Source organism: Pan paniscus, chromosome 16, assembly GCF_029289425.2.
Source record: "Pan paniscus chromosome 16, NHGRI_mPanPan1-v2.0_pri, whole genome shotgun sequence".
NCBI lineage: Eukaryota > Metazoa > Chordata > Mammalia > Primates > Hominidae > Pan > Pan paniscus.
The window spans coordinates 85,904,097-85,929,654 of NC_073265.2; positions in this window are offsets into that span (position 1 = coordinate 85,904,097).

Here is a 25,558-nt window from a genome sequence, read left to right on the forward strand (position 1 = left end):
AACAGTGATAGAATAATAGTAATAGTCCCAATGAACAGCGTTTCCTTCTGGCATGAATTTTCTCGTGGTTTTGCAGCCTGGTCGGCGGGACCCGAGGAACGCGGGCGGGCGGCGCGGCTGCTAGGCTGGGGCCCTCCTGTCAGCAGCTGGTTCCATGGGAATCCCCTGACCCGTGAGCCGTCCCCCTCTCTGTGGCCCTGGGTCTCGGGCCTGGGCCCTCGCAGCTGCTGGGATGCTTTGCTGCGACAACACCCTGCCTTCCACATGCAGCCGCTGCACTTCTCCCTTGAGTCGCATTTCCGGCCACCTCACCTGCCTTGAAGTTTTCTAGTATATAAGGAGGAATTTTCGGCCCAATTTAGAAGTCTGCAGAAAGTCAGAGGGTCAGGTCATTAGGAATGTTAACGCGGCGACCAAGAATTATAAACATGATCTGAAAGTCTCTTCCAATTCATTTCTTCAAGTATTTATTTGAGCTAAGTGATGAAAAGTGACAGTTGTGAAATAGACAGCTTTTAAAAGTAATGAAGTCAGATGAGGCTTTAACCTGTCGATTGCTATAAATCAACTTTGAAAAAGAGGAATGAAGAATGTTATTTGAGCACCTAACCGCCAGCATTTGCTTTGCCGGCTGTCGACCCTGGAGTTGGTCTGCGAGCACCTTCCAGGAGGCAGGACCCAGTGAAGCCCTGCGCCTGCAGTGTGACCCTCAGGTGACATGCAGGATTGGGGGCCGCACTGCCAAAAGGCGACATTTTCGTGTGTGGGGGAAGGAGGGCTCCATTTCCACTCAGACTTTTGTCATGGGCTTGGGCTATGCAACGTATCTGGGCAGGTGACCCCAGCCCTTAGCACAGTTAGGAATTCAGAGAGGCTGCCACCCATGGGGCTGAACCCCGAAATATAGATCGGCGCCCAGCCCAGCTCCCCAGCTGGTTGAGGGCGTCTACTTCCTTCTTCCATCCGGTTGGGGAAAGCCCAGGGCCTGCATGACGCCCTGACTCTACTAAACCTTTAGAAATGGTGGCAGCAGGGTGAGGAAGATGAGGAGACTACATTTCTCCAGGGGTGGGTGGGTTGAGCTGGGGCTGAGTTATCTATAACATTAAATGACTCTCTTCTGTGAGGGAAACCCAGGAAGGAGGGGTCCTGCGGTCCTAGGGGCCTGGGGGCTGAAGGCAGGATAGAGCAGGTGTCTGAAGTTCTTGTGGGGAGGGGAGAAGGGTCCCATCCCGGCATGCCCCCGTCAGGGCTTCCAGAATGCTGGAATGCTTTGCTGAGAAAAATGAACTGGTTGGGTGTTTTAAAGTAAACCTTCCACATTCTTTTGGAGATCCCAGTTCCCTACGATTGCAATTTCAGTCTTAGCCGGGCTTAGGGACGCCATCCTTTTCACAGTGACTTCACCGCACTCTGTCCCTGCCTGCACTCCAAGCCTAAGCCGGGGAAGAGTTCCCCGGGCCTCTGGCCCTCTGCGTCTGCTAGTCTCTTTCCCCCAAGACTCCCCGAGGTGGGGAGAGCACTGGTGCTCCCTGGAGAAATCAAGGTGTCCAACATTCTCTCCGAGGCGAGGCTGCTTGAGCGCCAGCAACAGGTCCTGCTGCACTTTCTTCCCCGGCTCCTTCGCTCCGCTTGCTCTCCATCCTCATTTCTGGGGTCAAATGGCAAAGAGGGAATACTCCTCGACCCCTCTCCCCCTTGACTATCCAAAGCAGCCCGAAGTTGGCGGGGAGACTCTGCCGGGTGTTCGGGCAAATGCCCCGCCGGGTGGCTCCAGAAATGGCCTGTGACCTGCACTCGCCTCGGAGAAATGCCAACTCTTGGTTGAAGACTCTGACTCAGAGGAGCCCTCTGAGGATGCGCCCCTGGAGAAAGTGCACGGGAGGGAAAGTGGAGAGAACCACGCCCTCCCCAGGAGCTAGCCAGCTACTCTCGGGCCAGCAGAGCCGGTGGCTCCATTGGGCCCCACCCTGGCCTAGTGACTCTCTGCGGCCTTGGAGGGGTGCGGGGAGGTGAAGCCGATCTCAGGCAGCACCCCTCCCCTTGCAGGTCTAATTTCCCCTCTCTGGGGACCTGGACGCGGGAAGCTAGGCGCCCAGCTCGGGCATAGGAGGCTCGAGCTCTATCGGCGTCCAGCCCGCCCTCGGAGTTAGCTGGAGCTGGAACCTGGCGGCCTCGGGTGTCCGCAGCAGGTTGTGTGGCCACCGGCCTCTGTCCGCTCCGCTAGCGCCAGGGCTTCCCGCACCCCAGGCTGGGGCAGCGAGGGCGTGGGGGTCTCCTAGACCGGCCCGGGTGACGGCGGTAGGGGACCGGCAACTTCCATTTTCCGACCCCGAGAAGGGAAACTCAACGGAGGGGGCCGGTCGAGACTCCTCCTCCACTCCGCCCCGAGGCAGCCTGGCTAGGCTAGCGGCGGGTCTCCGCCCGCCCGAACGTTTCCATAAATCAGGCCGCTGGCAGGCTGCTAATTAGCTCCACCGAAAAGAATAGAAAGAGGGAGAGTTCGGTAGCGCACTGTGGGGTGGGGGTGGGGGTGGGGACTCAGTAGGTGGGAGATCAGAATTTCTCTAGGACCATTGGGGGACTCCCTGGGGTACCTCAGCAACACCCCCGCCCCGCACCCCCGGCCCAGGCCACCGCAGACCACCTCCCCCCAGCCTGGGCCTCCAAGCAGGGGCTTCGGGCTCACAAGCCTCCCGCACTGCGCTCCCCAGCGTTCGACCTGGCCCGCCCACCCACGCCGAGTCCCCCTCTGCCACTCGCTGAGCAAGCCCAGCGTTAATTAACTCCCCTCCTTGCCCCCTGCAATATCGGAAGACTTTCAAAACTCATCTCCAAGTGTTTCCTCTTTAAGCCTAAAGCTTGAAACAACCGCCAGGGAAAGAGGGGAGCGGGGTCTAGAAGAGTCGGTCACTTACAGCTTTGGGGCAACAAGACTTCCCCAACGATTGTGTGGGTTGTGGGAGGAGATGCAGCAACCCTATTTCTCCATCCCCAGTGAAAAGGCAAGACGATCAATCAAGATTAGAAATAACATTAAAGTTGGATTATTGATTTCCGTGTAAATTGCGAACCGAGGATGTGGCGAGTGAGAGCGACTTCTGTTTATTTTCTCTTTTCCTCCCCCATCCTTCTCCTAGCTCCGCGCCCCTCCCAGCCTTCCCGCCCTTAGCCGGGAAAGGACGCTGAGATGACATCACCACAGAGACCCGCGGCCTCCCCGCCCCCGGCCCGGGACCCCGGAGCGGAGATTGACAGGTGTCGCTCGTTAGGACAATGCCTTCCAGGTGCCACTGTCACAGCCCCGTCCTTCCTAACCCGCCCTCTTTGCCCCCTTCCCTTCCAACTCTCATACCTCCCCCCTTTCTCCTCTGGGGCAAGTTCTCCCATTCGCACTCCCAAACCCCAGCTCCTCGCATCTGGGCACAGGGCCCCAGGTCTAGAGATGCGGGCAGGGGGCCGGCACCGAAGGGCAGGGGTGGCAGAGGCTCCGCCTGCTGCCTGCCGTGGGGCCTCTCCGAGGTGCCAGGAACTCCGGTAAGGGTCCCGGCGGCGGCAGCCCGGGAGTGGGCAAAGAGGGAACATGCGTGTATTTCAAAGAAACCAGCGCGGTCTCTGGACTTCCCTGTCTTCGCTCTCCACCCCCGCTCCCCCTCAACACACACATAATATAACAGACGCGAAGATAATCCTGCCATCTGGCAAATCCCAAATTTGGCGACCAAGCTAGGAAAGCAACAGCGACGGCTCATCCCGGGAGTAGGTGGCTGGTCCTGCCGGACTCTCCGGAGCTGGGGCAAGGGCGGTGGGCTCTGCCCGCACCTGCCCCCACCTCTGCCCCATCCCTGCCCTGACCTGGTAGACTGTGGGGTTTTTCTGCCGCACCGGGCAGCAGTTCTGGGTGTCTGGAATGGGGGAGCTGTAAGTGTGGGGCTCCGGCCCCACTTTCCACCAATGCTTCCTCAATGAGCTAAAACCCAAATTCGGCTTCATTATGTACAACCGAATGTAATTTATAGCTAGGCGGTCTGTCGGCGGCGATTTAAATCATTTGGTGATAAGGATCACACGTATTAGATTTCTTCAAAGCCGATGGGGGTTTTCTATCTTTTTTTTTTTTTTTTGGAGGGCATTTGTGCTAAATTGCCCAGTGCTGGTGTGATAACTGTCAAAAGTTTGACATCAAAGGAGCTAATATTATTCAGTTACCAGAGAAGCTGTCTGTCTAAATAAGAATATCTTAATTACTGCATCACAAAGGTAGAAAAGGGGTCGGATCTGAAAAGGGGAGAGGCATTCAGCCGCTGCTTTTGATGCGCTATCTATATTAGACCGATGCGCCGTTCTTAATCAGGCCTAGTCCGATTTCCTTTCCTCTCCCGGTCGGTCCTCTGAACTTTATAACTATATGTAAACACGTTGTCAGTGGGGACATAATCTTCTCAGGTTCTTATTAGAAGAAATTTCCATCCTCTCCCGTTCTAGATTAGGCAGTGGAGTCCGCTCCATCAATGAAGGGACTAAGGTTTCGTGGACAATAATGTGGCAATTGTTGATGGTTTGTGACCCATAAAATGTGGAGGTGACTGTTCTGGCTTTGGTATGTAATTATGCAAAACACTTTCCATAAAGACTTGCCATTCGATCTAATGGCAGTCCCTGCGGTCTATTTCAAAAAGGGAGGGTCTATGTACAGAGAGAGAAAAGTAACATTTGTTTTAACACAGGTTTTATAGGGGGGATGGATAAATACAAACACATCACAACGCCGCCCAAAGTATTTTTTCGAGTCAAATTAAAATAATTATCAGGGGGTTTAATAAGTTAATCATAGCAACACGGCCCATCCAAACACACAGGGAGGGGGGTTCAGGCTTCAGCCCACCACCTCTCGACCTGGGACTGTGCTTGAGAGTGGCGAGTCACCCCTGGGTTCTGCAGAGCTGGAGCTCGTCCCTGTCTCAACTCAGTCCACCTGGGTGCTGGGCTGGGCTCTAAAGCCCCGATCTGGGGCTGAGGTTGGGGGAGGGGTGGGCGGCATCTCGACCCAAAGGCTTGTCCCTGGAATTATTTGGCATGGGGCATTTTCACAAAGCAGCCCTCTTTCAAGAAGCGTCCCCCATCCCCTTTCCCTCTAGTGCCCTCAAGCTCCCAGGATTTAGGTACCCACAGAAAGGCAGGCGGAAAAACAAGTCCCGAGACAGGAATGAGTCTGACTGTCTCGGGTGGAATGGGCTAAACCTGGCGCCCACGCTCAGAGGGCCAGCAGCTGAGCACACTCGAGTCAGCTAAAACTGCCCCGAGCACTTCTCAAGACACCTGAGGGTTTTTTTTTTTTTTTCCCAAAAGTAATGTGGGGAATTAAAAAGGCCTGAAGGAGAAGGGTGGAGTGAGATGGGAAAGTCTTCACTGCCTTGGGCCCAGCCCTGGCCTCTGGCTTAAAAAGCAAATCTTTCTCTGGCACCCCACCGGCCCGTACCTTGTCTGGAGACGCGCCCCCCACCCCGCGCTCCCTGAACTGCTGTGCGTCGAGCTGAGTCCTCGCCAACGGCCGCACGGTGACGTTGCCGTGTGAGCCCAGCAGTCGCGGGCAACAGGGGATTTTTCAAGGGGGAAATGATGATTAGAAGAGAGAATCATCTAAATATCAAAGTGACACATGGGGAGACTTGGAAAAAATATTTAAGCTAATGAAAAGCAAATAAAGAAGCAGACACTTAGGCTGGGAAATTAAATATTATGTTTAAAATGGTGCTTTTGTCCGGGCTTGAAGATTTCCGATTCATGTACACATAATAAACACTCAGGTTTGTCATCTGGAGGTGCAAATCTGAAAGATATTCCGACAAATGAAGTGCTGGCAGAGAGAGGAATAAAGAGATCGGTGCCTGTCAGGGGTCAGGCAGCCTGAGATTGCTTCTAGAGATCTTTTGAAAATTTCACACGATTGAAGGCTTAGGGGCTTCACTGCGTTCGCATTTCAAACTCAGATCAGTGGGATCACAATCAAAAATAGAGGTCTGGAAAATTTTGATGCAAAGATGGCCACGGGCATCAGGGCTTCTCTCACTAGCTCTCTCTTTCTCTCTCTCTTTTTTTCTTTCTAAGACAGACACCCTGACATGGCTGTGATCCTTTGGATGACAGAGTTGTCAGAAAAGAAAGAGAAAATTGCATCTTGTCTGATAACTTCCTTTCAGTCAAAAGGAATTTAGGGTCTTATTTTCAATAAAAGAGAAAAAAAAAGATGGTTCATTTCTAGCAAGCATAGGATGCTCAAAAGAGTCTCGAATTTCATAATTAATGATCTACTCCTAGACATTTAGGTGTGATTCACCTCTTCATTTATCCGGACTAATATGATTTCTCACTCAGTTTATACTCTGGCATTACATTGAAAACTTGTCTCAATTTCTCAACACTATCATTTGTATACACAGTCAGGTGTATGAACGTGATTACATGCATATGCACTTCAACATATATGTGTGCACACACAACTTTAATCCCTGAATCCGGACATTGGCCTGTTTGTCTGATATTCCATGAGAGTTATTGCCCACTGCCCAAGATGTCAGCACTTTCTGGTTTGAACAGGACACAACAAAATCAATTGTCTCTGTGATTGATCTGGTGGTGGTGGGGGTGGGGTGGGGTGGGAAATAAGAGGACCTGGGGACGGGCATTCTATGAGACCAAATCAAACTAAGGAACACTCTAGAATGGAACCAGGCTGAGTAGATGCGGAGGAGCTGGCTAGACAGGCAGTGGACCAACTGGAGAACACCTTGGGAACAAGACGTGATGGCAATTATGCCAAAACGTGAATCATCTGAAATTATTTGCTATTGGTTTGGCCAACTTTAGGGAGAGCAGAAAAAGGACCAATTTAGCATCAGTTTGCAGGTTGTAATTTTTACCTGACTGTTTCAGACAAATGAACAAGATACTTTTGGAAATAATCTGAATTACAGTCGAGTTTCATTAACTTTCAAACCAACATGAACAGATGTTGGATTCCTGAAACCTCTCCTTAACTGCATATATTAGGAGATCTCTGCTGAGGAGGGTCCCCACAGTGGAGAAAGAAGAGACCTGTATAAAAAATATCTCCTGTTTCCTGAATTATAGACTCAAGTTGTTAATAATATATGTTGTTTCATACATGGTCAGAAAGGGAAAAGTGTAATAGTGGCTTTAAGTGGATTTATAAGCTCCAAGCTTTTACTCCTCCCACTTCTGCAAGGCTGGGGCAGCCACCACAAACACCAGGACTTGGAGGCAAAGACAGAACCCCAAAAACTGCTTGGCGGGCTGAACAGGTCCCAGACGAACAGCTCTGGTATGCCAAGCCAGGGAGGACAACTTGGCCCTGGCACCCTGAGTTTGGTGACTCCAGGATGAGGGCTGGGGAGGTGAAATGGAATGTGAGTGCCTCTGAAGTCCTGCATTCAGAAACCTCCCAGACACCCTCATTGCAATTCTGGTGGAGAAATTCCCACCCTGGAGCTTTGGAGGAGAGCAGCCAGTGTCTACAGAGCAGCTACTATCCTCAGATCGGCTTCTCCATTCCCCCTGCCCCCGCCCCCACCCCACTCCGTCCACAGTAAAGGAATAGAGAGCAGGTCCTTAGTGTAACTTTAAAGCACTTGAGCAGAGACGCAAACGAAGGAGAGTCTTCTCTTCGTAGAAGGGCCACCCACGGGGCGCTCAATTTCGCTTTTTCTAAGTCTCCTACAAAGGACGGAGGCCCCTAACCGGGCTTTAAAAGTGGGGTTTTGTGCAGTAAATACGGTGGGGCCCGTCCTGGTGTCCAGGAGAAGCACCAGAAGAGAAAAACGGGCGACAGGATGACCGCAAGGGAGCAGGGAGAGGTAGGAGGGGACCCTCGGCCGAGTAGGGACAGTGCCGCCTCGGAGCCTGAGCCGCGAACTGGCCCCAGCAGGGAGGCCGCGCAGCCTGGCTAGGGTTCGCTGGGATGCACGCCACCGCGGGCGTGCTGCGTGCCCGGGATGTCCCCTGAACTAGGCCGGAGAAGGATTCAGGTCTCCTCTGGTGGATGTGGGAGGTCTTGGGATAACTCTTCGTGAGCATGCAGAGCTGGCAGGAGCCTCCGTAAAAACACTGCAAGAAGCGGTCTTGAGGGCCGTCTACTTTGCTCACAAAACAGGGTTTTTCTCCAGCCAGGAAGGGCGGCGAGACCCAGGCAACTTGGACCCGGTTAGGGACCTGTGCGGGATGTGTTTTCTGAAACTTTTACGTAGGAACTCCAGGGGGCGGGGGACGAGGGCGGCAACCCCAGATCACAGGCGGCCGGCGACCTCCGGTTACAGTGATGGGTCCTCTTTTCCTGACATCGCCAGCCCTGGGACCCAAGGACAGGCGAGTAACATTTCTCTCTCCATCCCATTCTCACTTTAACCCGCCCCCCTCCAAAAAAGTCAGGGTCCAGACGAGAATTGCGAACAGGAGGGCAGAGGCTGAGCAGAGCTTGAGATGAAACGGCGCCTATAGGTTTAAAAGCAAACAAAGCCGAAAACAACCCTAACCATTTTGGCTGCGCAAGGGCTAGAGCTCTCCGGTGCGCCTGGGGCAGGGCGGTCGCCGCACACTCTGCTCCGGGGCCGTCAGGAGCTGTATCAAGGGCTGGGCCCCAGCTCGCTCCTGTCTGGCTGGCCCCGAGTCGGGACACCCCGAGTGCAACCGTCTTCTCATCTGCTCTACCCCTCCTGACCCGACACGCTGGTTGTGGGGGGCGCCACTGGTATCAAGAAACGCGCCAGGCGCAGGTGGACCGCCAAGGGGGGCTAGAGGCTGGGCAGCCGTGGCCCAGGCCAGGTCCCAAGTGCAGTGCCCTGGGTCCTGCCCCCTCCAGGAGTCAGACACAAACACACTCCGGGTCCTAGTCAAATGTAGAGTTGGGAGAAAGGAACCTGCGGAGGCATCTTCTGGCTGTTCTGCCCCCAGCGTGAGAAAACTGAGCATTCCGTGCCTGTAGGGAGAGGTCCACAGCCCTAGGGGACCGTGAGAACGCAGTGGGACACCTGAGTTGCCATTTTGGCCTTTTCTAAAATAATGTTTTAAAAAATATTATGAAACTAAAATCTCCAGGCGAGGCATCGCCTTTCTTCTCGTTTTGATATGACACCCACTAAATAAAATCCTCTTTTAAGCCATCTTCACTCTAACTTCAAAGGAGCGAATGTTAATTTTACCTTTATTTAAATGATTGCAGAGGCTGACTGGTGAGGGATTCTCCCCTTCCTCCAGCTCTCCCTCCGGATTTTAACATATGGAGTACAGTCACGATTTACCGCCACCCTGGAAAGCCAGCCACCACCTCCCCAACCCCCATCTTGCCTTTTTTCCCCCTTTGGTTGGTATTAATTTCATGGAATGCTATTTAAAGTTTAGCATGAAATGCTCGTGCTATAACACAAGTGGCGAGGTATCGCCAATGAACTAGGAGTGGAAACACATCAGGAGCAGACTTGACCTTTCCTTGGATGCCTGCAGACCACGCCAAGTGGGATTTAGTGGGCACCACTCCCCATAGGAGGCTTCATCGTCTAAGCCCAGATCTAAGCCTGAATGACCACACCCCCAGGAGTCTTTGCCACAGAGGACTGAAGCTGAGTTCCTTGAAGGCAAGGACTTTAGCCACGGAAGGGAACGCGAGGAACTTCGGGCAATCTTTTTGACGCCACGTTCCATTTTTTAGGATCTCTTGCCAATTTCTCAGTGTGTTTCTGTCCAGATAGACTAAGCTCTTTGGAGTTAATTAACCTGTGGTAGAGCCACAATTAATACGGAGAGAAGACGGAAAGGAGAAAATTCAGAAGGAAGGGGGAAAATAAGAGTAGTGTTTGTCTAGCCGGATTCTTTTACACCGCTCGGTCACAGTTAGTTACCGACTTTCCAGCTGCGAGGACGATGCGCGCCATTTACTGTAATTGAATTGCTGTAATAACACCTTGCAAGGGGACAGCAATGCGTTTCAAAAAAAAGTTGCGTTCCTGGCCAGCAGTTGCCTAAGCTCCTCCTGGAGTCACTGGTTGCCTGCTAGATAGAGCTGCCCCAAGGGGATGGGGACACAGGGCTAGGTGGGTCCTCGGGTGGGGCTCCAGGAGCCTGCTTTCAGGTGAATTCGTTCCGGGCGTTCGGTGTCCCTGGGCTTGCCTAGGGGTACTGGGGACCCTTAGTGGGCCAGAACCCGAAGCTGAACGTGAATAAGGGACAGGGTAGGACCTGAAATTGCAGAGACATAGAAAATCAATACGTGGTCGGGAGTAAACTGCGCGCGACCAAGGGCTCTGCCCTCCCTCTCTCCGTTGATTTGGACGCTGGGAAGCTGCCCGCCGTCCTTCCCCAGCCCCTTTGCCCAGCCTTGGCAAGACCTCTCCGGAAACATACTCGCGTTAAGGAACTGGGAAAGCTTCCTGGCCCGGAGCTAGGAGCCCGACGTTGGGGCTCCTTGCTGAGTGAGACGCTCAGTCCTGTGCTCCCCGCCCCGCCCCAGGCGCCCAGTCCCGCTGGGATCCATCTCCCCAGCCCCGGTTTCCCGCTCTGCGAGCGGGGGAAGAACCTGGGAACTGCAGGATCCGCCACCTCGGTTTTTCAGACACAGCCTCTGGCCTCTTTCCTTGGCCTGCCAAACCTTTGTTCACTTCTCTCACCCGTTGTCTGCTCTGCTCTATCCCTCAGCAGGGTTCTCGTCTGGACAAGAGGGCCCAATCCTTTGCTTTGCTACTCCTCGCGTCTCGTAGGCCCTTCTTGGTCTCCACAGAGCTCCACAGGCACAGAGAGCAAACCGTAGACTCTGACGCTCCCCAGGACAGCCACGGGCTCCCGAATTTCAGCACTGCTTTGGGTGCGGTCTCCAGGGGCGCAACAGGGTGAAAGAAGTGGCTGGATAGCGGAGGGAAGACGGTCTTCCCACCCCGCCGCCCCAAATCGGGTCCCCACGGCTAGCTTAAAAAGGCTGCGAAGGAGGCCGGGCGCGGTGGCTCATGCCTGCAATCTCAGCACTTTGGGAGGCCGAGGCGGGCGCATCACCTGAGGTCAGGAGTTCGAGACCAGCCTGGCCAACATGGTGAAACCCCATCTCTACTAAAAATACAAAAAAATTAGCCAGGCGTGGTGGTGTACGCCTGTAATCGCAGCTTCTCGGGAGGCTGAGGCAGGAGAATCGCTTGAACCTGAGAGGCGGAGGTTGCAGTGAGCCGAGAACACCCCATTGCCCTCCAGCCTGGGAGACAAGAGTGAAACTCCGTCTCAAAAAAAAAAAAAAATCTTCAAAGGAAATAAAAGAATTAAGAGGTTAGAATGCACCTCACCAGTGCTGGGAGGGTGTCCAGAGTGCTGCTGAGAAGAGCGCACTGGGCCCGGAGGGTACTCCATGGACTTGGGGATGCTCAGTCTTGCCCACGCAGGTCTGGCGGAGAAGGCAGAGACTTCCACGCCCACGCTGGACCCCCAGCGACCCGCAAGGTGCGTGGTAGAAATAAATGTGTCTCAAAAGTACTGTCCAGAGGAGTTGAGATTGCAATATAAGGGCAGGCCGGGGATGTGGGGAGGGGAAGGAGAAGGAGAAAACAGTCCTGGAGAGGAGGAAACCGCGTGGGGCCTGGCCCTCAGCGGCAGGGTCGGGAAACCTTACAGCTGTTTGGGATTCACCTATAGTGTGTGTGTGCCCCAGGGCGTCGGCGCCGGTAAGAAGGGTGGAAGATGGTTGGGGAGGGGTTGGCATCCATCACACTCCAATATTACTCCAATTGATCCCTTTTCCTAGGGGATTCTTCAGCTTCCTTTAGGGTTTGCTAGACATAAGGTTGTTTTTGCAACCGAAAAGCCCATCGCTCTTGGAGGCGTCCGGCAACTGAAGCATTGCTCTTGGGTCCTGAGAGCTGGAGGGCATGTTGCAACCCCCGGCGCCCACTCCCAGACACTTACACCTACATCTACTTTTCTGCAAAACAAAGTTCTGTTCCTTTCCTGTGTGCCGGAAGATGGGGTGTGGGAGGATTCCCCGCTGTCTGGTCCTTCCATGGCTTCCTGGGCTTCCTGCAGAGTGGAACAGGTTGGAGGTGGAGTTGGAGAGGGCGGTAATAACTGCAAGAATTCAAGAAAGCAAAGCTCTGGCTTGATAGGGAGGCCTTGAGGCCGTGTTGGAGGTTGCTTTAAGGCTCACCTGTGGGCAGGGAAAAAGCGGGTCCCACCCAAATGCATCTGGACTCGGTTTTCTCTGCGGGGATCCCCAGAGTCTTTGATTTGCACGTTGATGTCTGAGAGGTGAGACAGGCTGGCAGCTGCCTCTTTGAAATGTGGCGAGCACTAGCAGGCACTAGAGGGAGAAAATGCTTCCTAGTGCGTTAAGGACTCAAGGACCAAGCCTCAAGCTCGCATTGGGTCAATAGCAAGGCTGCGGTGATCTGGCTGACCTGAGAACTGAGGCAACCGGAACCTCGGCCAAGGCTGGGCTTGTGCTCAGCAGTTCGGGCTCCCACCTCACTGCACTGCTCCATCTATCCTGGCTGCTCTTCTCTGCTCCCCCAGTCCTGACAGAATCAAAGCCTTTCCATTTTTGACCTTCCCATCTCTAGACTTTCCTCTGGAGCGAATTTAGCCTAGTCCTAATGTTTGCCAACAAAGTTGATTGTCAACAGCTACAAAAGTTCTTTTGGAAAAGATAGGAAGAATAATAGAAAGAAGGAGAGCTGACATAAGTCAGGAGCCCTGCTCAAAGCTAAGCCGCTTACGTGCCTTATCTCTTTTACAGCCTAACAACGCCGACAAGACAGAAATACTACTATAGTCAACTTTTTGCTGCTGGGGAAACTGAGGCTTAGCGAATTTAAGAGCCCTGTCCAACCAAGCCTAGGCAGCTAGGAACAGGCCAGGCCTAGATGGAACAGGGCTGGCCCTTCTGGCCACCAGCTGTGGTCCCAGACAGGACTCAGGAGATAAATCGGATCATTTGGATGGCTAAATGCAGATTTTCTCTGGGGCAGAGCAGAGCTCATCCCAGGAGGGTTGTCCCAGCCTCTACTATAGTCAGCTTTTTGCTGCTGAGGTAACTGAGGCTCAGTGAGGTTAAGAGCCCTGACCAAGCCCAGCCAGCTAGGAACAGGCCAAGCCCGAATGGAACAGCGCTAGGCCTTCTGGCTGCCGCCAGCTCTGGTCCCAGACTGAACTGTATATAGCTGTATCTTTATATTATCTATACATCACACACACACACACATATATATATAAAATACCCTACAAGTGTGTGTAAATAGGGTGTGTCTTAGGGTGTGTGTGTGTGTATATGTATATGTGTGTGTGTGTGTGTGTATATATATATATTCATTCAAATAACAAAGCCCATGGCTATTCTGATATTAGCCATGTAGGGCCAGGAAAACAACTGGAAACAAGTGAACCACATCAGGCCAATTATTATATCTGTATCCTATCACTTCTCATATTAAAACCTATAGCATCAAGTATTACCTCTTATCTGAAGAACCTTTTAGCTGTGTGATCCAGGCAGGCTCCTCCTTCATTTATTTGTCATATAATTTAACTCTAGCAACTACTTATGACACAATTAGTTGTATTATCCCCATTTTACAGATGTGGACACTGAAGCACAGGAAACTCAACTCACATGCCCGTAGTCATACACAGCTAATCAGTGGCAGAGACGAGGTTTGAATCAAAACCATCTGCTCATAAAATCCATATCACAGGCCAGGCACAGTGGCTCACACCTGTAATCCCAGCACTTTGGGAGGCTGAGCCGGGTAGATCACCTGAGGTCAGGAGTTTGAGACCAGCCTGGCCAACATGAAAAAACCCCATATCTATTAAAAATACAAAAATTAGCCAGGTGTAGTGGTGTGCATCTGTAGTCACAGCTACTCGGGAGGCTGAGGCATGAGAATCACTTGAACCTGGGAGGCAGAGGTTGCAGTGAGCTGACATCACGCCACTGCACTCCAGCCTGGAAGATAGAGTCTCTGTCTCAAAAACAAAAATCCATATCACAAAGTTTTACATTTCAATCAAGTCTATGGGAAGGCTATATGCAAAGACATTTCTTATTTCAAAAATACATTATTTTGGAGGGGATTAGGTGGATTGAAAGGCAAGGAACGTGAAGATAGTTGTATTCCCTCTCCCACCCCAAATTGCCTCAACTCTTCATTCCATAACTCTGTCTTCAAAATTTTCACTGCCTTAAAAGATTCAAATGCTTTTTCTGTCTCAGATGTAATGCCACATGCATAGGTTTTCACAAATGTTCAGAAGGCTGCCTGAATTACCTGTTTTGCTGCCTGTTTGGGGTCCTTTTCTCCTCTGTGAGAAGGATTTTTGCCTGCTCCTCACAGGTATGCTACTGCTCATACCGGCCTTGCTGGGAGAGGATCCTTGATGACTGGGACCTACATGGATGCCAGGATGCCAAGGAGTCAACGCCTTGTTCCCTGGGTAGCTGGCTCAGGCTGGTTCTAACAGAGTCTATTGATGCAAACCAGAATTTTGAAGCTTGGTTCACAAAGTTGAGACAACTCCAGCTTTCTTTGTTTTGGTCAGTAGAGTACTGGAAGCCACCTGTATGTTCAGCCAAACTGAAGGGAAAATTCGAAACAAAGTAAACTGGTGACTGAGATTCAAATTTGGTGGCTGGATGCAAACGAAAGTTAGCTCTCCATGAGACTAAGCATCTAATATTCCTAAGGCCACTGTGAAGCAGAAATCATTGTACGTAGTTAATTATTATTTTGTTGATTCAAAGCAACAGAGTGAGAGATCGCATTCAAATCTTCAGCTTGTAAAAATAAACCATTCAAGTGTGTGTTACTCATCTGGCCATTCAAGTGTGTGACCATCTGGAGATGGTCAGCCTAGGTCAGCCTGTCCTAGGGAAATATTCAAAGTCAAGATCGGCTGTGTCTACCTGGTTATGCCACAGGCCTATTCCAGATTTAGACCTTCCTGGTTTGGGAAGTGGGTGATGGGAAATTTGGAGGAGGTGGAAATGGGGGTGGGGCCACGAGTCCGAACGTGTAGCATGGAGAATGCAGGAATCTAGTGGGTGAAAAGAATAATTCTTCTCCTACACAAATGGAAACGTTCTCATTTGTGCATTTATTTAACATCCACTTATTAAGCAGGCAAGATGTGGCCAGCATGGTACCAGGCACTTGTGGATACTAAGATTGAAAAGTCACAGTCCCTGCCCTCAAGGAGTTTTTAGGTCAGTGAGGGAGAGGCAAGAAAGCCGATATGATTTAATATAATACACCCTGGTAATTAGTACAAAGAGCTTTGGAAGTTTGAGAGCGTGATCTGTCCTGCCTTGAATAACTGCCTGGGAAAGACTTCACCGTGCGGATGATTTTGACTTGGATCTCAGAAGATGGGTGAAGTAGGAGCAGAGCAAGGGCGAGACAACAGACAAATGGCAATTCCACTGGAGGGAAGCACAAAGCAAAGGTGGAGGAGGTCAGACCACGTTCTTTTGTTTTGTTTTGTTTTGTTTTGTTTTTTGAGATGGAGTTTCACTCTTTGTGGCCCAGACTGGAGTGCAGTGGCATGATCTTGGTTCACTGCAACCTCTGCCTCCCAGGTTCAAGTCATTCTCCTATTTCAGCCTCGCATGTAGCTGGAATTATAGGCGCCTGCCACGACGCCCAGCGAATTTTTGTATTTTTCATAGAGACGTGGTTTCATCACGTTGGCCAGGCTGGTCTCGAACTCCTGACCTCTGGTGATCCACCAGCATCAGTCTCCCAAAGTGCTGGGATAACAGTCGTGAGCCACCACCTCCGGCCCAGACCATGTTTTTATTTCTCTTGGGGGGATGATCAAAGATATTGGGATTTGTGTAAATAAGCTATAGGTTTCTCACATTGTTCTTTGTAGGTCCCCCCGCCCCACCACCACCACCATAGGTTCTCACTCTGTTGCTCAGGATGGAGTGCAGTGGCATGATCATAGCTCACTGTAGTCTCAAACCCCTGGGCTCAAGAGATCCCCGGACTGCCTTGGCTTCCCAGTAGATGGGACTACAGGCACACACCATCATGCCTGCCTAATTTAATTTTTTTGTTGCTGTTGTTAGAGACCACGTCTTACTATGTTGCCCAGGCTGGTGTTGAACTCCTGGCCTCAAGCAATCCTCCCACCTAGGCCTCCCAAAGTGTTGGGATTACAGGCGTGAGCCATCCTGTCGGTTCTGTCACACAGTTCTTCATTAGGGTGTGTCTTATCTCTGTCATGTTTCATGGGGAATAAAGAGAGAAGTGGATTTGAAATGGTTTCCAAGAAGATAGAGTTTCTTTATGTCAAATTTAGATTTCCATTTACAGTGAGTAAATTCAGCTCCTTGTGTCCTGGACATTTACCTGAAGGCTTAAGGCAGAGAGAAGGGCACATAAAAGTAGACAAGGTTGTGGAAATAACAGAGATTAGTACATGGAGAACTATGGCCAAAAAAAAAAAAAAAAAAAAATCCTGCCAGAATGTATTCCTAACTTCGAACAAATGCCAGAAGTATTGGTACCTTTGGCTTCCTCCTCAGTGCTTGTGCCTATCAGAACAGATAAAACATGCTGTTTTGGTTAGTTCCCTACGGGTCTGTCTGTCCCTCCGGGCTGGAAGCTCCTTGGAGGCTGGGAGTACGGCTGATTCACTTATGTTCCCAGCCCCTGGAATAGTGCCAGTCACACAAGAGCTCCGTATATTATGAATGAATGCATGATGCAAGTTTAAGAATATTGGTTTTTAATTTGTGTTAATGATAGCTGGAGCATCTGAATATCTTTTTATGTTTGCATTTGCGGTTTTTAATTGGGATTGCATAAAGTAGCTATTGTCCAACTGGCTCTTATTTATGGCAGGACCAGCCTGGCAGAACTGAAGGGCCTGAATGCAGATGTTAAACTCTGTACTCTCCGTTGACCTTGGACAGTCACCTCCAAGAAACTCAAGAGCACCCAATGTGAAAATCACCGGCCAAGAGGCTTTAAATCAATGCCGTCACATTTGTTGCTTTAGTCACTTCTCAGAGTGATAGTAAAGTCTCAATCATGCGCTTTATATTGGTCGTTCTACCCTTCAGAGTCATGACAGAATCTCACAGGACTGAAACATAACATAATCTTTATGTGTATGTTTTCTCGTTGTAGTTGTTATTTGTCATTTTATATATAGTCTGAACATTAGTCAAGATATTTTCTTAGTTAGACTAAAGAGTGGATTAAGAAGACAATATCTGGCCGGGCAAGGTGGCTCATGCCTGTAATCCCAACACTTTGGGAGGCCAAGGTGGGAGGATTGCTTGAGCCCAGGAGTTCGAGATCAGCCTGGGAAACATGATGAAATGCCACCTATAAAAAAATAGAAAATTAACAGGGCATGGTGGCATGCATGTGTAGTCCCAGATACTCAGGTGGCTGAGGTGAGAGAATCACCCGAACCTGGGGAGTTGCTGGCTGCAGCGACACATGATTTCACCACTCTACTCTTTCTCTGCCCCATGACTTCCATATAAAGTTTAGATAACTTAGGGAATGGCAATGACCTGGGTTCTTTTTTTTTTTTTTTTTCTGAGACGGAGTTGCCAGGCTGTAGTGCAGTGGTGTGATCTCGGCTCACTGCAACCTCTGCCTCCTGGGTTCCAGCGATTCTCTTGCCTCAGCCTCCTGAGTAGCTGGGACTACAGGCACGCATCACCACGAGCAGCTAGTTTTTGTATTTTTAGTAGAGACGGGGTTTCACCACGTTGGCCAGGATGGTCTTGATCTCTTGACCTCGTGATCCGCCTTCCTCAGCCTCCCAGAGTGCTGGGATTATAGGTGTGAGCCACTGTGCCCAGCCAACCTGGGTTCTTAATAGTTAGGATCTTATGGTTACCGTCCCAGGGAAAGGTCAAGATCTACATAGGTAGAGGAATTCATCCAAGAAGTTCTGATGCTCTTCTTTTCACCATGGCTCTGCATTAGTTAACATTTTCCAAGGTAGACACCAATTAGATCTTGGAAACAAGCATGAAGAAAAGCATTACATGAGATCAAAACACGATCAGCTCCTCTGAATTCTACCTTATGTTTTAGACACTCTATTGGCTCCCTGGCTTGGAGTAATTTCAAATTCCCACTGTCTCAGTGGCAAGATATCTTCTCATTCTTCTTTTCTAAATATATTCTTCATTAAAAAAATTCTCCTCACCACTTTATCTCTCTTGTGATTTCTCTTTTTAGAATTCAAATTGCCAAGGACTTCATAAGTGAAATAGAATACATTTTTGAGCATTATGTTTAATGCTGTTCATAGCTGTACGGAGCAGTAAACATTTTCGGTAAAGAAATTTATAGCTTTTGTTTGCTTTGAGTTGAAAAGACCATGTTAGCCTTGACAGTCATTTCAGAGATACTGGCTTGTGTCTTTGTATCCAGACAGACGAGGTACTGTACAAATATCATCCAGTCACCAACAGATGACTCAAAGACAGGCCAAATTTTGAGGGTTATGGGACTCCAGTGACAAGGACAGAAGCAAGCTCTCTTATTATCAATACTAAAATATGACTCCTGAGGCCTGTTACAAGAGATTCAGATGAGATTGAATGACAAAAATGCGAAAGATGGGAAATCTAGCTTTCGGTCAATTGGCAATCCTGCACTAGGTGGCAAGTCTATCAAAAATGGATTACCTGGGTACCATGGCATTTGCCTGTAGTCCCAGTTACTCAGGAGGCTGAGGTGGGAGGATCATTTGAACCCAGGAGTTCAAGTCCAGCCTGGGCAACATAGTGAGACCCCATGTCTAAAATTTATTTTAAAAAATGACTAATTTTGTCTTTAAAAAATGACTAATTTTTCTTCCTTCCTTCCTTCCTTTCTTTTTTCTTTCTTTCTTTCTTTCTTTCTTTCTTCCTTTCCTTCCTTCCTTCCTTCCTTCCTTCTTTCCTTCCTTCTCTTTCTTTTCTTTTCTTTTTTTTGGACAGGGTCTTGCTCCACTGCCCAGACTGGAATGCAGTGGCATAATTATAGCTCACTGTACCCTTGACCTCCTGGGCCCAAGTGATCCTCCCAGCTCATCCTCCCAAGTAGCTGGAAATATAGGTGTTTGTCACCATACCTAGTTAATTTTTAATTTTTTGTTGAGATGGGGTCTCACTGTGTTGTCCAGGTTGGTCTCAAACTTCCGTGCTCAGTCCTCCTGCCTTGGCCTCCCAAAATGTTGGAATTACAGGCATGAGCCACTGTGCCCAGCTGACAACTTCACTTTCATGATTCTAATATGAAGCCAATAGAGTACCCTCTGCCACTTTGGAGAATTATGTTCATGCACAGATGCCTATATCTAGGAATCTAAATAATTATTACAACAAATACATCAATTTAATACTCTCAGTGCAAATATTCCTAAGAAATAATAAGGACAGAAGTCCTATTATTTCATTATGGAATAATTACAAATAACATCCTTCAACCCACAGCTGTATTTATTGAATACAAAAACAAAAAGAGGAAAATGAAACATTCATTAATCATTGGAATAAAAACTATAAATATCTAGATGTTTGTGAGTTTGTACCTGAATAATGGAACACAGTTCCTACTTTGCAACCATAGAACTTGGCCTTGTGCACACAAATTCAATCCGTTTTTCATCAAGGGACAAACCAATGGAAGAGCTGGTACTATTCTGTCACTTGCTGAGAAAGACAAAGCTGAGAACAAAGAGTTAATATTTACCTGTCAAGAAAGCCAGCATTTTAGGACAGTGAGCTATTATCTTGGCATAAATCTAAAACTGAAAAAAAAATACAGAAGTAGAGTGAATTATAGACCTCAGATTTTCTTGGATTTACCCGGTTTTGAGGAAGAGGGACTATAAAAGGTGAAGTGTATCCTGGAGTTGGACTGTCTAGAGAAGAATTTTGTGTGAATGGGCAATTGCGTAAAAACTAAAATTACACATTTATAAATTCAAAAGATATAAATTATTTTCATTTAAAACACAGGATGCTAGGAAATTTCCTTTTGTGTGACGTATGGCTGCTTGAACTGTCTTTGCTTGCACAAGATGGCCTTTAATAATCTTCCATGGTAGTCAATGAAAAAATTCTTCCTATGCTGCCAATTTACTGAGCATAAATTACGGGTAACCTTATATGGAATAAATTATGTTCTTAAGCCTTCTCAGATGTGAAGCCAATAGAGATTTTAAAGCAGAAAACGAAATGCAAAACGTAGCTCGAAGGGGCATTGGTGTGTATTTGGAACCCTCTCTGGAGCCGTTTCCTCTCCACCCCTGTGAGGGGATTACAGGGCCGCATTTCAACCTGAGGCTTTCTTAGCCACATGTGGCTCTTCAAAAACCTGCACGCGGTTTTCTTCTTAGATTTAAATACAGTGACAAGGAATATTGCAATGTTGATGTGGCAGTGGACCCGAGAAAAAAGCTGAAGAACTCCGCTTGAGTCACAGACGGGACAAATAGGGAAAGTATCACTGACCCCAGATGTGCCCTTACCTGACTTGGGAGCCTTCGTTGAGAAGCCGGCACTACCATACCCTTTTGTACAACCATTGTAAGTGCAATTCATGGGTACTCATAAACGCGAGGTAAGTTTAATTGATTTGTGGCTTTCCACATTGCTGACGATGAAGTGGTTCTTTGGCTGTTGAAAGGTGAGAGGGACTTGATTTCAATACAGAGATGAGATGCTGCATTCTCTAAACTGACAGATGGAAATTCTGCTTCAGAATTCATTATTTGATGTGAAGGACAATGATGAAAATTTGAATCTGCGAAACAGTTCAGCAGGTCAAAATATAGTCAGACCATTAAAAGTTAAATGAATTTGGATGTTAAAATTCATTGGGAAATACATTTGTATGGCAGTTTCCAGGTTCCCTGATAACCATTTTTGATGGCCTTTTCTGTATCGTCTTGAGTTTCCTCCACTCTCTCTGCACTACTGAGGTTTGCAACCTTGCTGGAATTTTGTGTCTATGCAATACCTTGACATAGGAATGGAAAATAGAATCTCTTATCAAAAGATAACAAAGATCTCCATGAGAGATGGAAGCTTTCTTGGTCTTCTGTGGAGAGGGTGAGAAAGGAGAGGAAGATCAACCCCACCCCTGACCCATGTCTAATTATCTCCTTTCTCATCCTGAGTATACGGCTATATACTGTCTATTAATGGAAAATTAGGTTACAATTATAATTGGTTAAGATATTTAAAAGTATATGAATAAAATTTAACAGTTTCCCCTTCTAATGAACTCCCCCTCCGTAGTTTTTTTATAATTAATTTTTGGAGACAGAGTCTCACTGTGTCACCCAGGCTGGAGTGCAGTGGTGCAATCATAGCTCACTTCAACCTGGAAGTCCTTGGCTCAAGAGATCCTCCCAAGTAGCTAGGACTACAGGTATATGCCACTGTGCCCAACTAAATTTTTAATTTTTTTATTATACTTTAAGTTATAGGGTACATGTGCGCAATGTGCAGGTTTGTTACATATGTATACAGGTGCCATGTTGGTGTCCTGCACCCATTAACTCGTCATTTACATTAGGTATATCTCCTAATGCTATCCCATGTGTGATGTTCCCCATCTTGTGTCCAAGTGTTCTCATTGTTCAATTCCTATGAGTGAGAACATGCAGTGTTTGGTTTTCTGTCTTTGAGATACTTTGCTCAGAATGATGGTTTCCAGCTTCATCCATGTCCCTACAAAGGACATGAACTCATCCTTTTTTATGGCTGCATAGTATTCCATGGTGTATATGTGCCACATTTTCTTAATCCAGTCTATCATTGATGGACATTTGGGTTGGTTCCAAGTCTTTGCTATTGTGAATAGTGCTGCAATAAACATATGTGTGCATGTGTCTTTATAGCAGCATGATTTATAATCCTTTGGGTATATACCCAGTAATGGGATGGCTGGGTCAAATGGTATTTCTAGTTCTAGATCCTTGAGGAATCACCACACTGTCTTCCACAATGGCTGAACTAGTTTACAGTCCCACCAACAGTGTAAAAGTGTTCCTATTTCTCCACATCCTCTCCAGCACCTGTTGTTTCCTGACTTTTTAATGATCACCATTCTAACTGGTATGAGATGGTATCTCATTGTGGTTTTGATTTGCATTTCTCTGATGGCCAGTGATGATGAGCATTTTTTCATGTGTCTGTTGGCTGCATAAATGTCTTCTTTTGAGAAGTGTCTGTTCATATACTTCACCCACTTTTTGATGGGGTTGTTTGATTTTTTTCTTGTAAATTTGTTTAAATTATTTGTAGTTTCTGGATATTAGCCCTTTGTCAGATGGATAGATTGTAAAAATTTTCTCCCATTTTGTAGGTTGCCTGTTCACTCTGATGGTAGTTTCTTTTGCTGTGCAGAAGCTCTTTAGTTTAATTAGATCCCGTTTGTCAATTTTGGCTGTGTTGCCATTGCTTTTGGTGTTTTAGTCATGAAGTCCTTGCCCATGCCTATGTCCTGAATGGTATTGCCTAGGTTTTCTTCTAGGGTTTTTATGGTTTTAGGTCTAACATTTAAGTCTTTAATCCATCTTGAATTAATTTTTGTATAAGGTGTAAGGAAGGGATCCAGTTTCAGCTTTCTCCATATGGCTAGCCAGTTTTCCCAGCACCATTTGTTAAATAGGGAATCCTTTCCCCATTTCTTGTTTTTGTCAGGTTTGTCAAAGATCAGATGGTTGTAGATGTATGGTATTATTTCTGAGGCTCTGTTCTGTTTCATTGGTCTATATTTCTGTTTTGGTACCAGTACCATGCGGTTTTGGTTACTGTAGCCTTGTATAGTTTGAAGTCAGGTAGTGTCATGCCTCCAGCTTTGTTCTTTTGGCTTAGGATTGTCTTGGCAATGCGGTGTGCCCGATCAATTTTTTAATTTTTTTTTTTTTTTTTTCTGAGCTGGAGTTTCGCACTTGTTGCCCAGGCTGGAGTGGAATGGTGCGATCTGAGCTCACTGCAACCTCTGCCTCCTGGGTTCAAGCAATTCTCCTGTCTCAGCCTCCTGAGTAGCTAGGATTACAGGCATGCCCCACCACGCCCGGCTAATTTTGTATTTTTAATAGAGATGGTGTTTCTCCATGTTGGTCAGGCTGATCTTGAACTCCCGACCTCAGGTGATCCACCCGCCTCAGCCTCCCGAGGTGCTGGGATTATAGTCGTGAGCCACTGTGCCCAGCCATTTTAAAATTTTTAAGAGACGAGGTCTTACTACGTTGCCTGAGTTGGTCTCACACTGTTGGCATCAAGTAATCCTCCTGCCTAGGCCTCCCAAAGTGCTGGGATTACAGGCATGAGCCACTGGGCCTGGCTTCTTCTTGGTAGTTTTAAAATTGTATCCACTAATTGCCTGATTCTCCCGACTTCAAGAGGTGGAGCCTAAGTCCCGGAAGTGACATTGTACAACTTTGGAGGCTGGGTAATAAAAAGCTGGGTAATAAAAAAATCCGTTCTGGCTCTGGCGTGGGTGTATGCTCTTTCTCTTTCTTCCTGTCTTGGATCGTTGGCTCTGGGAAGCCTTACAGAAAGGCCCACATGGTGAGAAACTGAAGTCTCTGCCAATTACCGCAAGGAACAGAGGCCTGCTAACTGTGAGAGTGAGCTTGGAACCAGGTCCTTCTACCACAGTCAACTCTTGAGATGACCCCTGCTCCACCCAGCAGCTTGACTGCAACCTCCGAAGAGACCCTGAACTGAAACCACCCAGCTACGTCACTCTCAGATTTCTGACCCTCAGAAACTGGGAGAAAATAAATGTTTGTTATTTTAACGTGCCAAACTTTCAGTTAATTTTTTACATAGCAATAGACAACTAGTACACAACCCTATGAGTGGAATTAGTACAGTGTCTGGTATTGACTAGAAAAGGCACTGAATAAATATTTGTGGAAGGCATAAATTAAAATGAATAAATAAAAAATTTTATTTATGTCCTTCTACACCTTTCTCACTTGTATAGCCTCTTTGAAAGTAGCTTAACAGAAGAGTGTTTCTGAGAGAGGATCTCTTTAATTATTAAACATTCAATCATTCAATCATTCAACAAATATTTATTACTGCTACTATTTGTCAATGAACCACTTTCTTCAACTATGAAATACTTGTGAGCCCAGTTAAGTATCTGCCAAGCTTTGATAAAAATATATTTATTGAATTTCTCCCTGAAAGACTCTCTGCTATAGAGGTTAAAACCCAGTTGTTGGGTTAGTTAGATATAGATGACCAAGAAAGGTGAAGGGTTAGTGAAAGGAGAGAAGTTATTTTAATACTGACATACTTAAAGTAATCATTGGTGAGAATGAGACCCATCACTGAACTAATAAGGAATAATAAGGATGGGTGTAAATAATGCAAGGCATTCAATAGTTACTGGGAACAATTTGGGGGAAATGTAGCTTACTCATAGTCTGTGCAGTGTGAAGTGTGGCCAAAGCTGGTTTGGGGGTCAGGTGATCTGGGTTAGAATCCTACCACTGCCATTACAAACTGAGAATTTGTAGAACTCACTGAATCCTTTTGACCTTATTTTCTTCATCTATAAATTGAGCAATTAACACTATGATTTAGGGTTTTTTGGATTTTTTTGAGACAGGGTCTTGCTCCGTCCCACCCAGGCTGGAGTGCGGCGGTGCGATCATGACTCACTGCAGCCTTGAGACTTCCTGGGCTCAAGTGATCCCCCTGCCTCAGTCTCCTGGGTGACTAGGACTAGAGGCACACCCACCATGACTAGCTAGTTGTAGAGATTTTGAATTACACAAAGCAAGCAAAAGGTTGAGCTTATTGCCTGGCATGTAGTAGGTACTTGAAAAATTGTTAGCTCAAAAAAAAAAAAAAAAAAAAGAAAGAAAAAGAAAAGAAAAAAAGTCTGGGCGCCGGTGGCTCACGACTGTAATCTCAGCACTTTGGGAGGCCAGGGTGGGAGTATTGCTTGAGTTCAGGAGTTTGAGAGCAGCCTGAGACACATGGCAGAATCCTGTCTCTATAAAAAACACAAAAAACTAGCTAGGTGTAGTTGCACATGCCTGTAGTCCCAGCTACTCAGGGGCTGGTGTGGGAGAATTACTTGAGCCTGGAAGGTCAAGACTGCAGTGAACTGTGATCCTGCCACTGCACTCCAGTCTGGGTAACAGACTGAGACCCTATCTTGAAAAAAAAAAGTTAGCTACTTATTTTTTTTTTTTGAGATGGAGTCTCACTCTGTCGCCTAGGCTGGAGTGCAATGGTGTGTTCTCGGCTCACTGCAACCTCTGCCTCCCAGGTTGAAGCGATTCTCCTGCCTCAGCCTCCCAAGTAGCTGGGATTACAGGCATGCACCACCACACCCAGCTAATTTTGTATTTTTAGTAGAGTCAGGGTTTCACCATGTTGGCTAGGCTGGGCTCGGAGATTTTCAAGTCTCCTACATTGTTAGAACACTTTCCTGCTTATGTGCACCTCCCTCCTTTTACCTAAACATCGGTACGGCGGAATTGTCTGAAAATCTAGAGTCAGGAGGAATGATTGGAG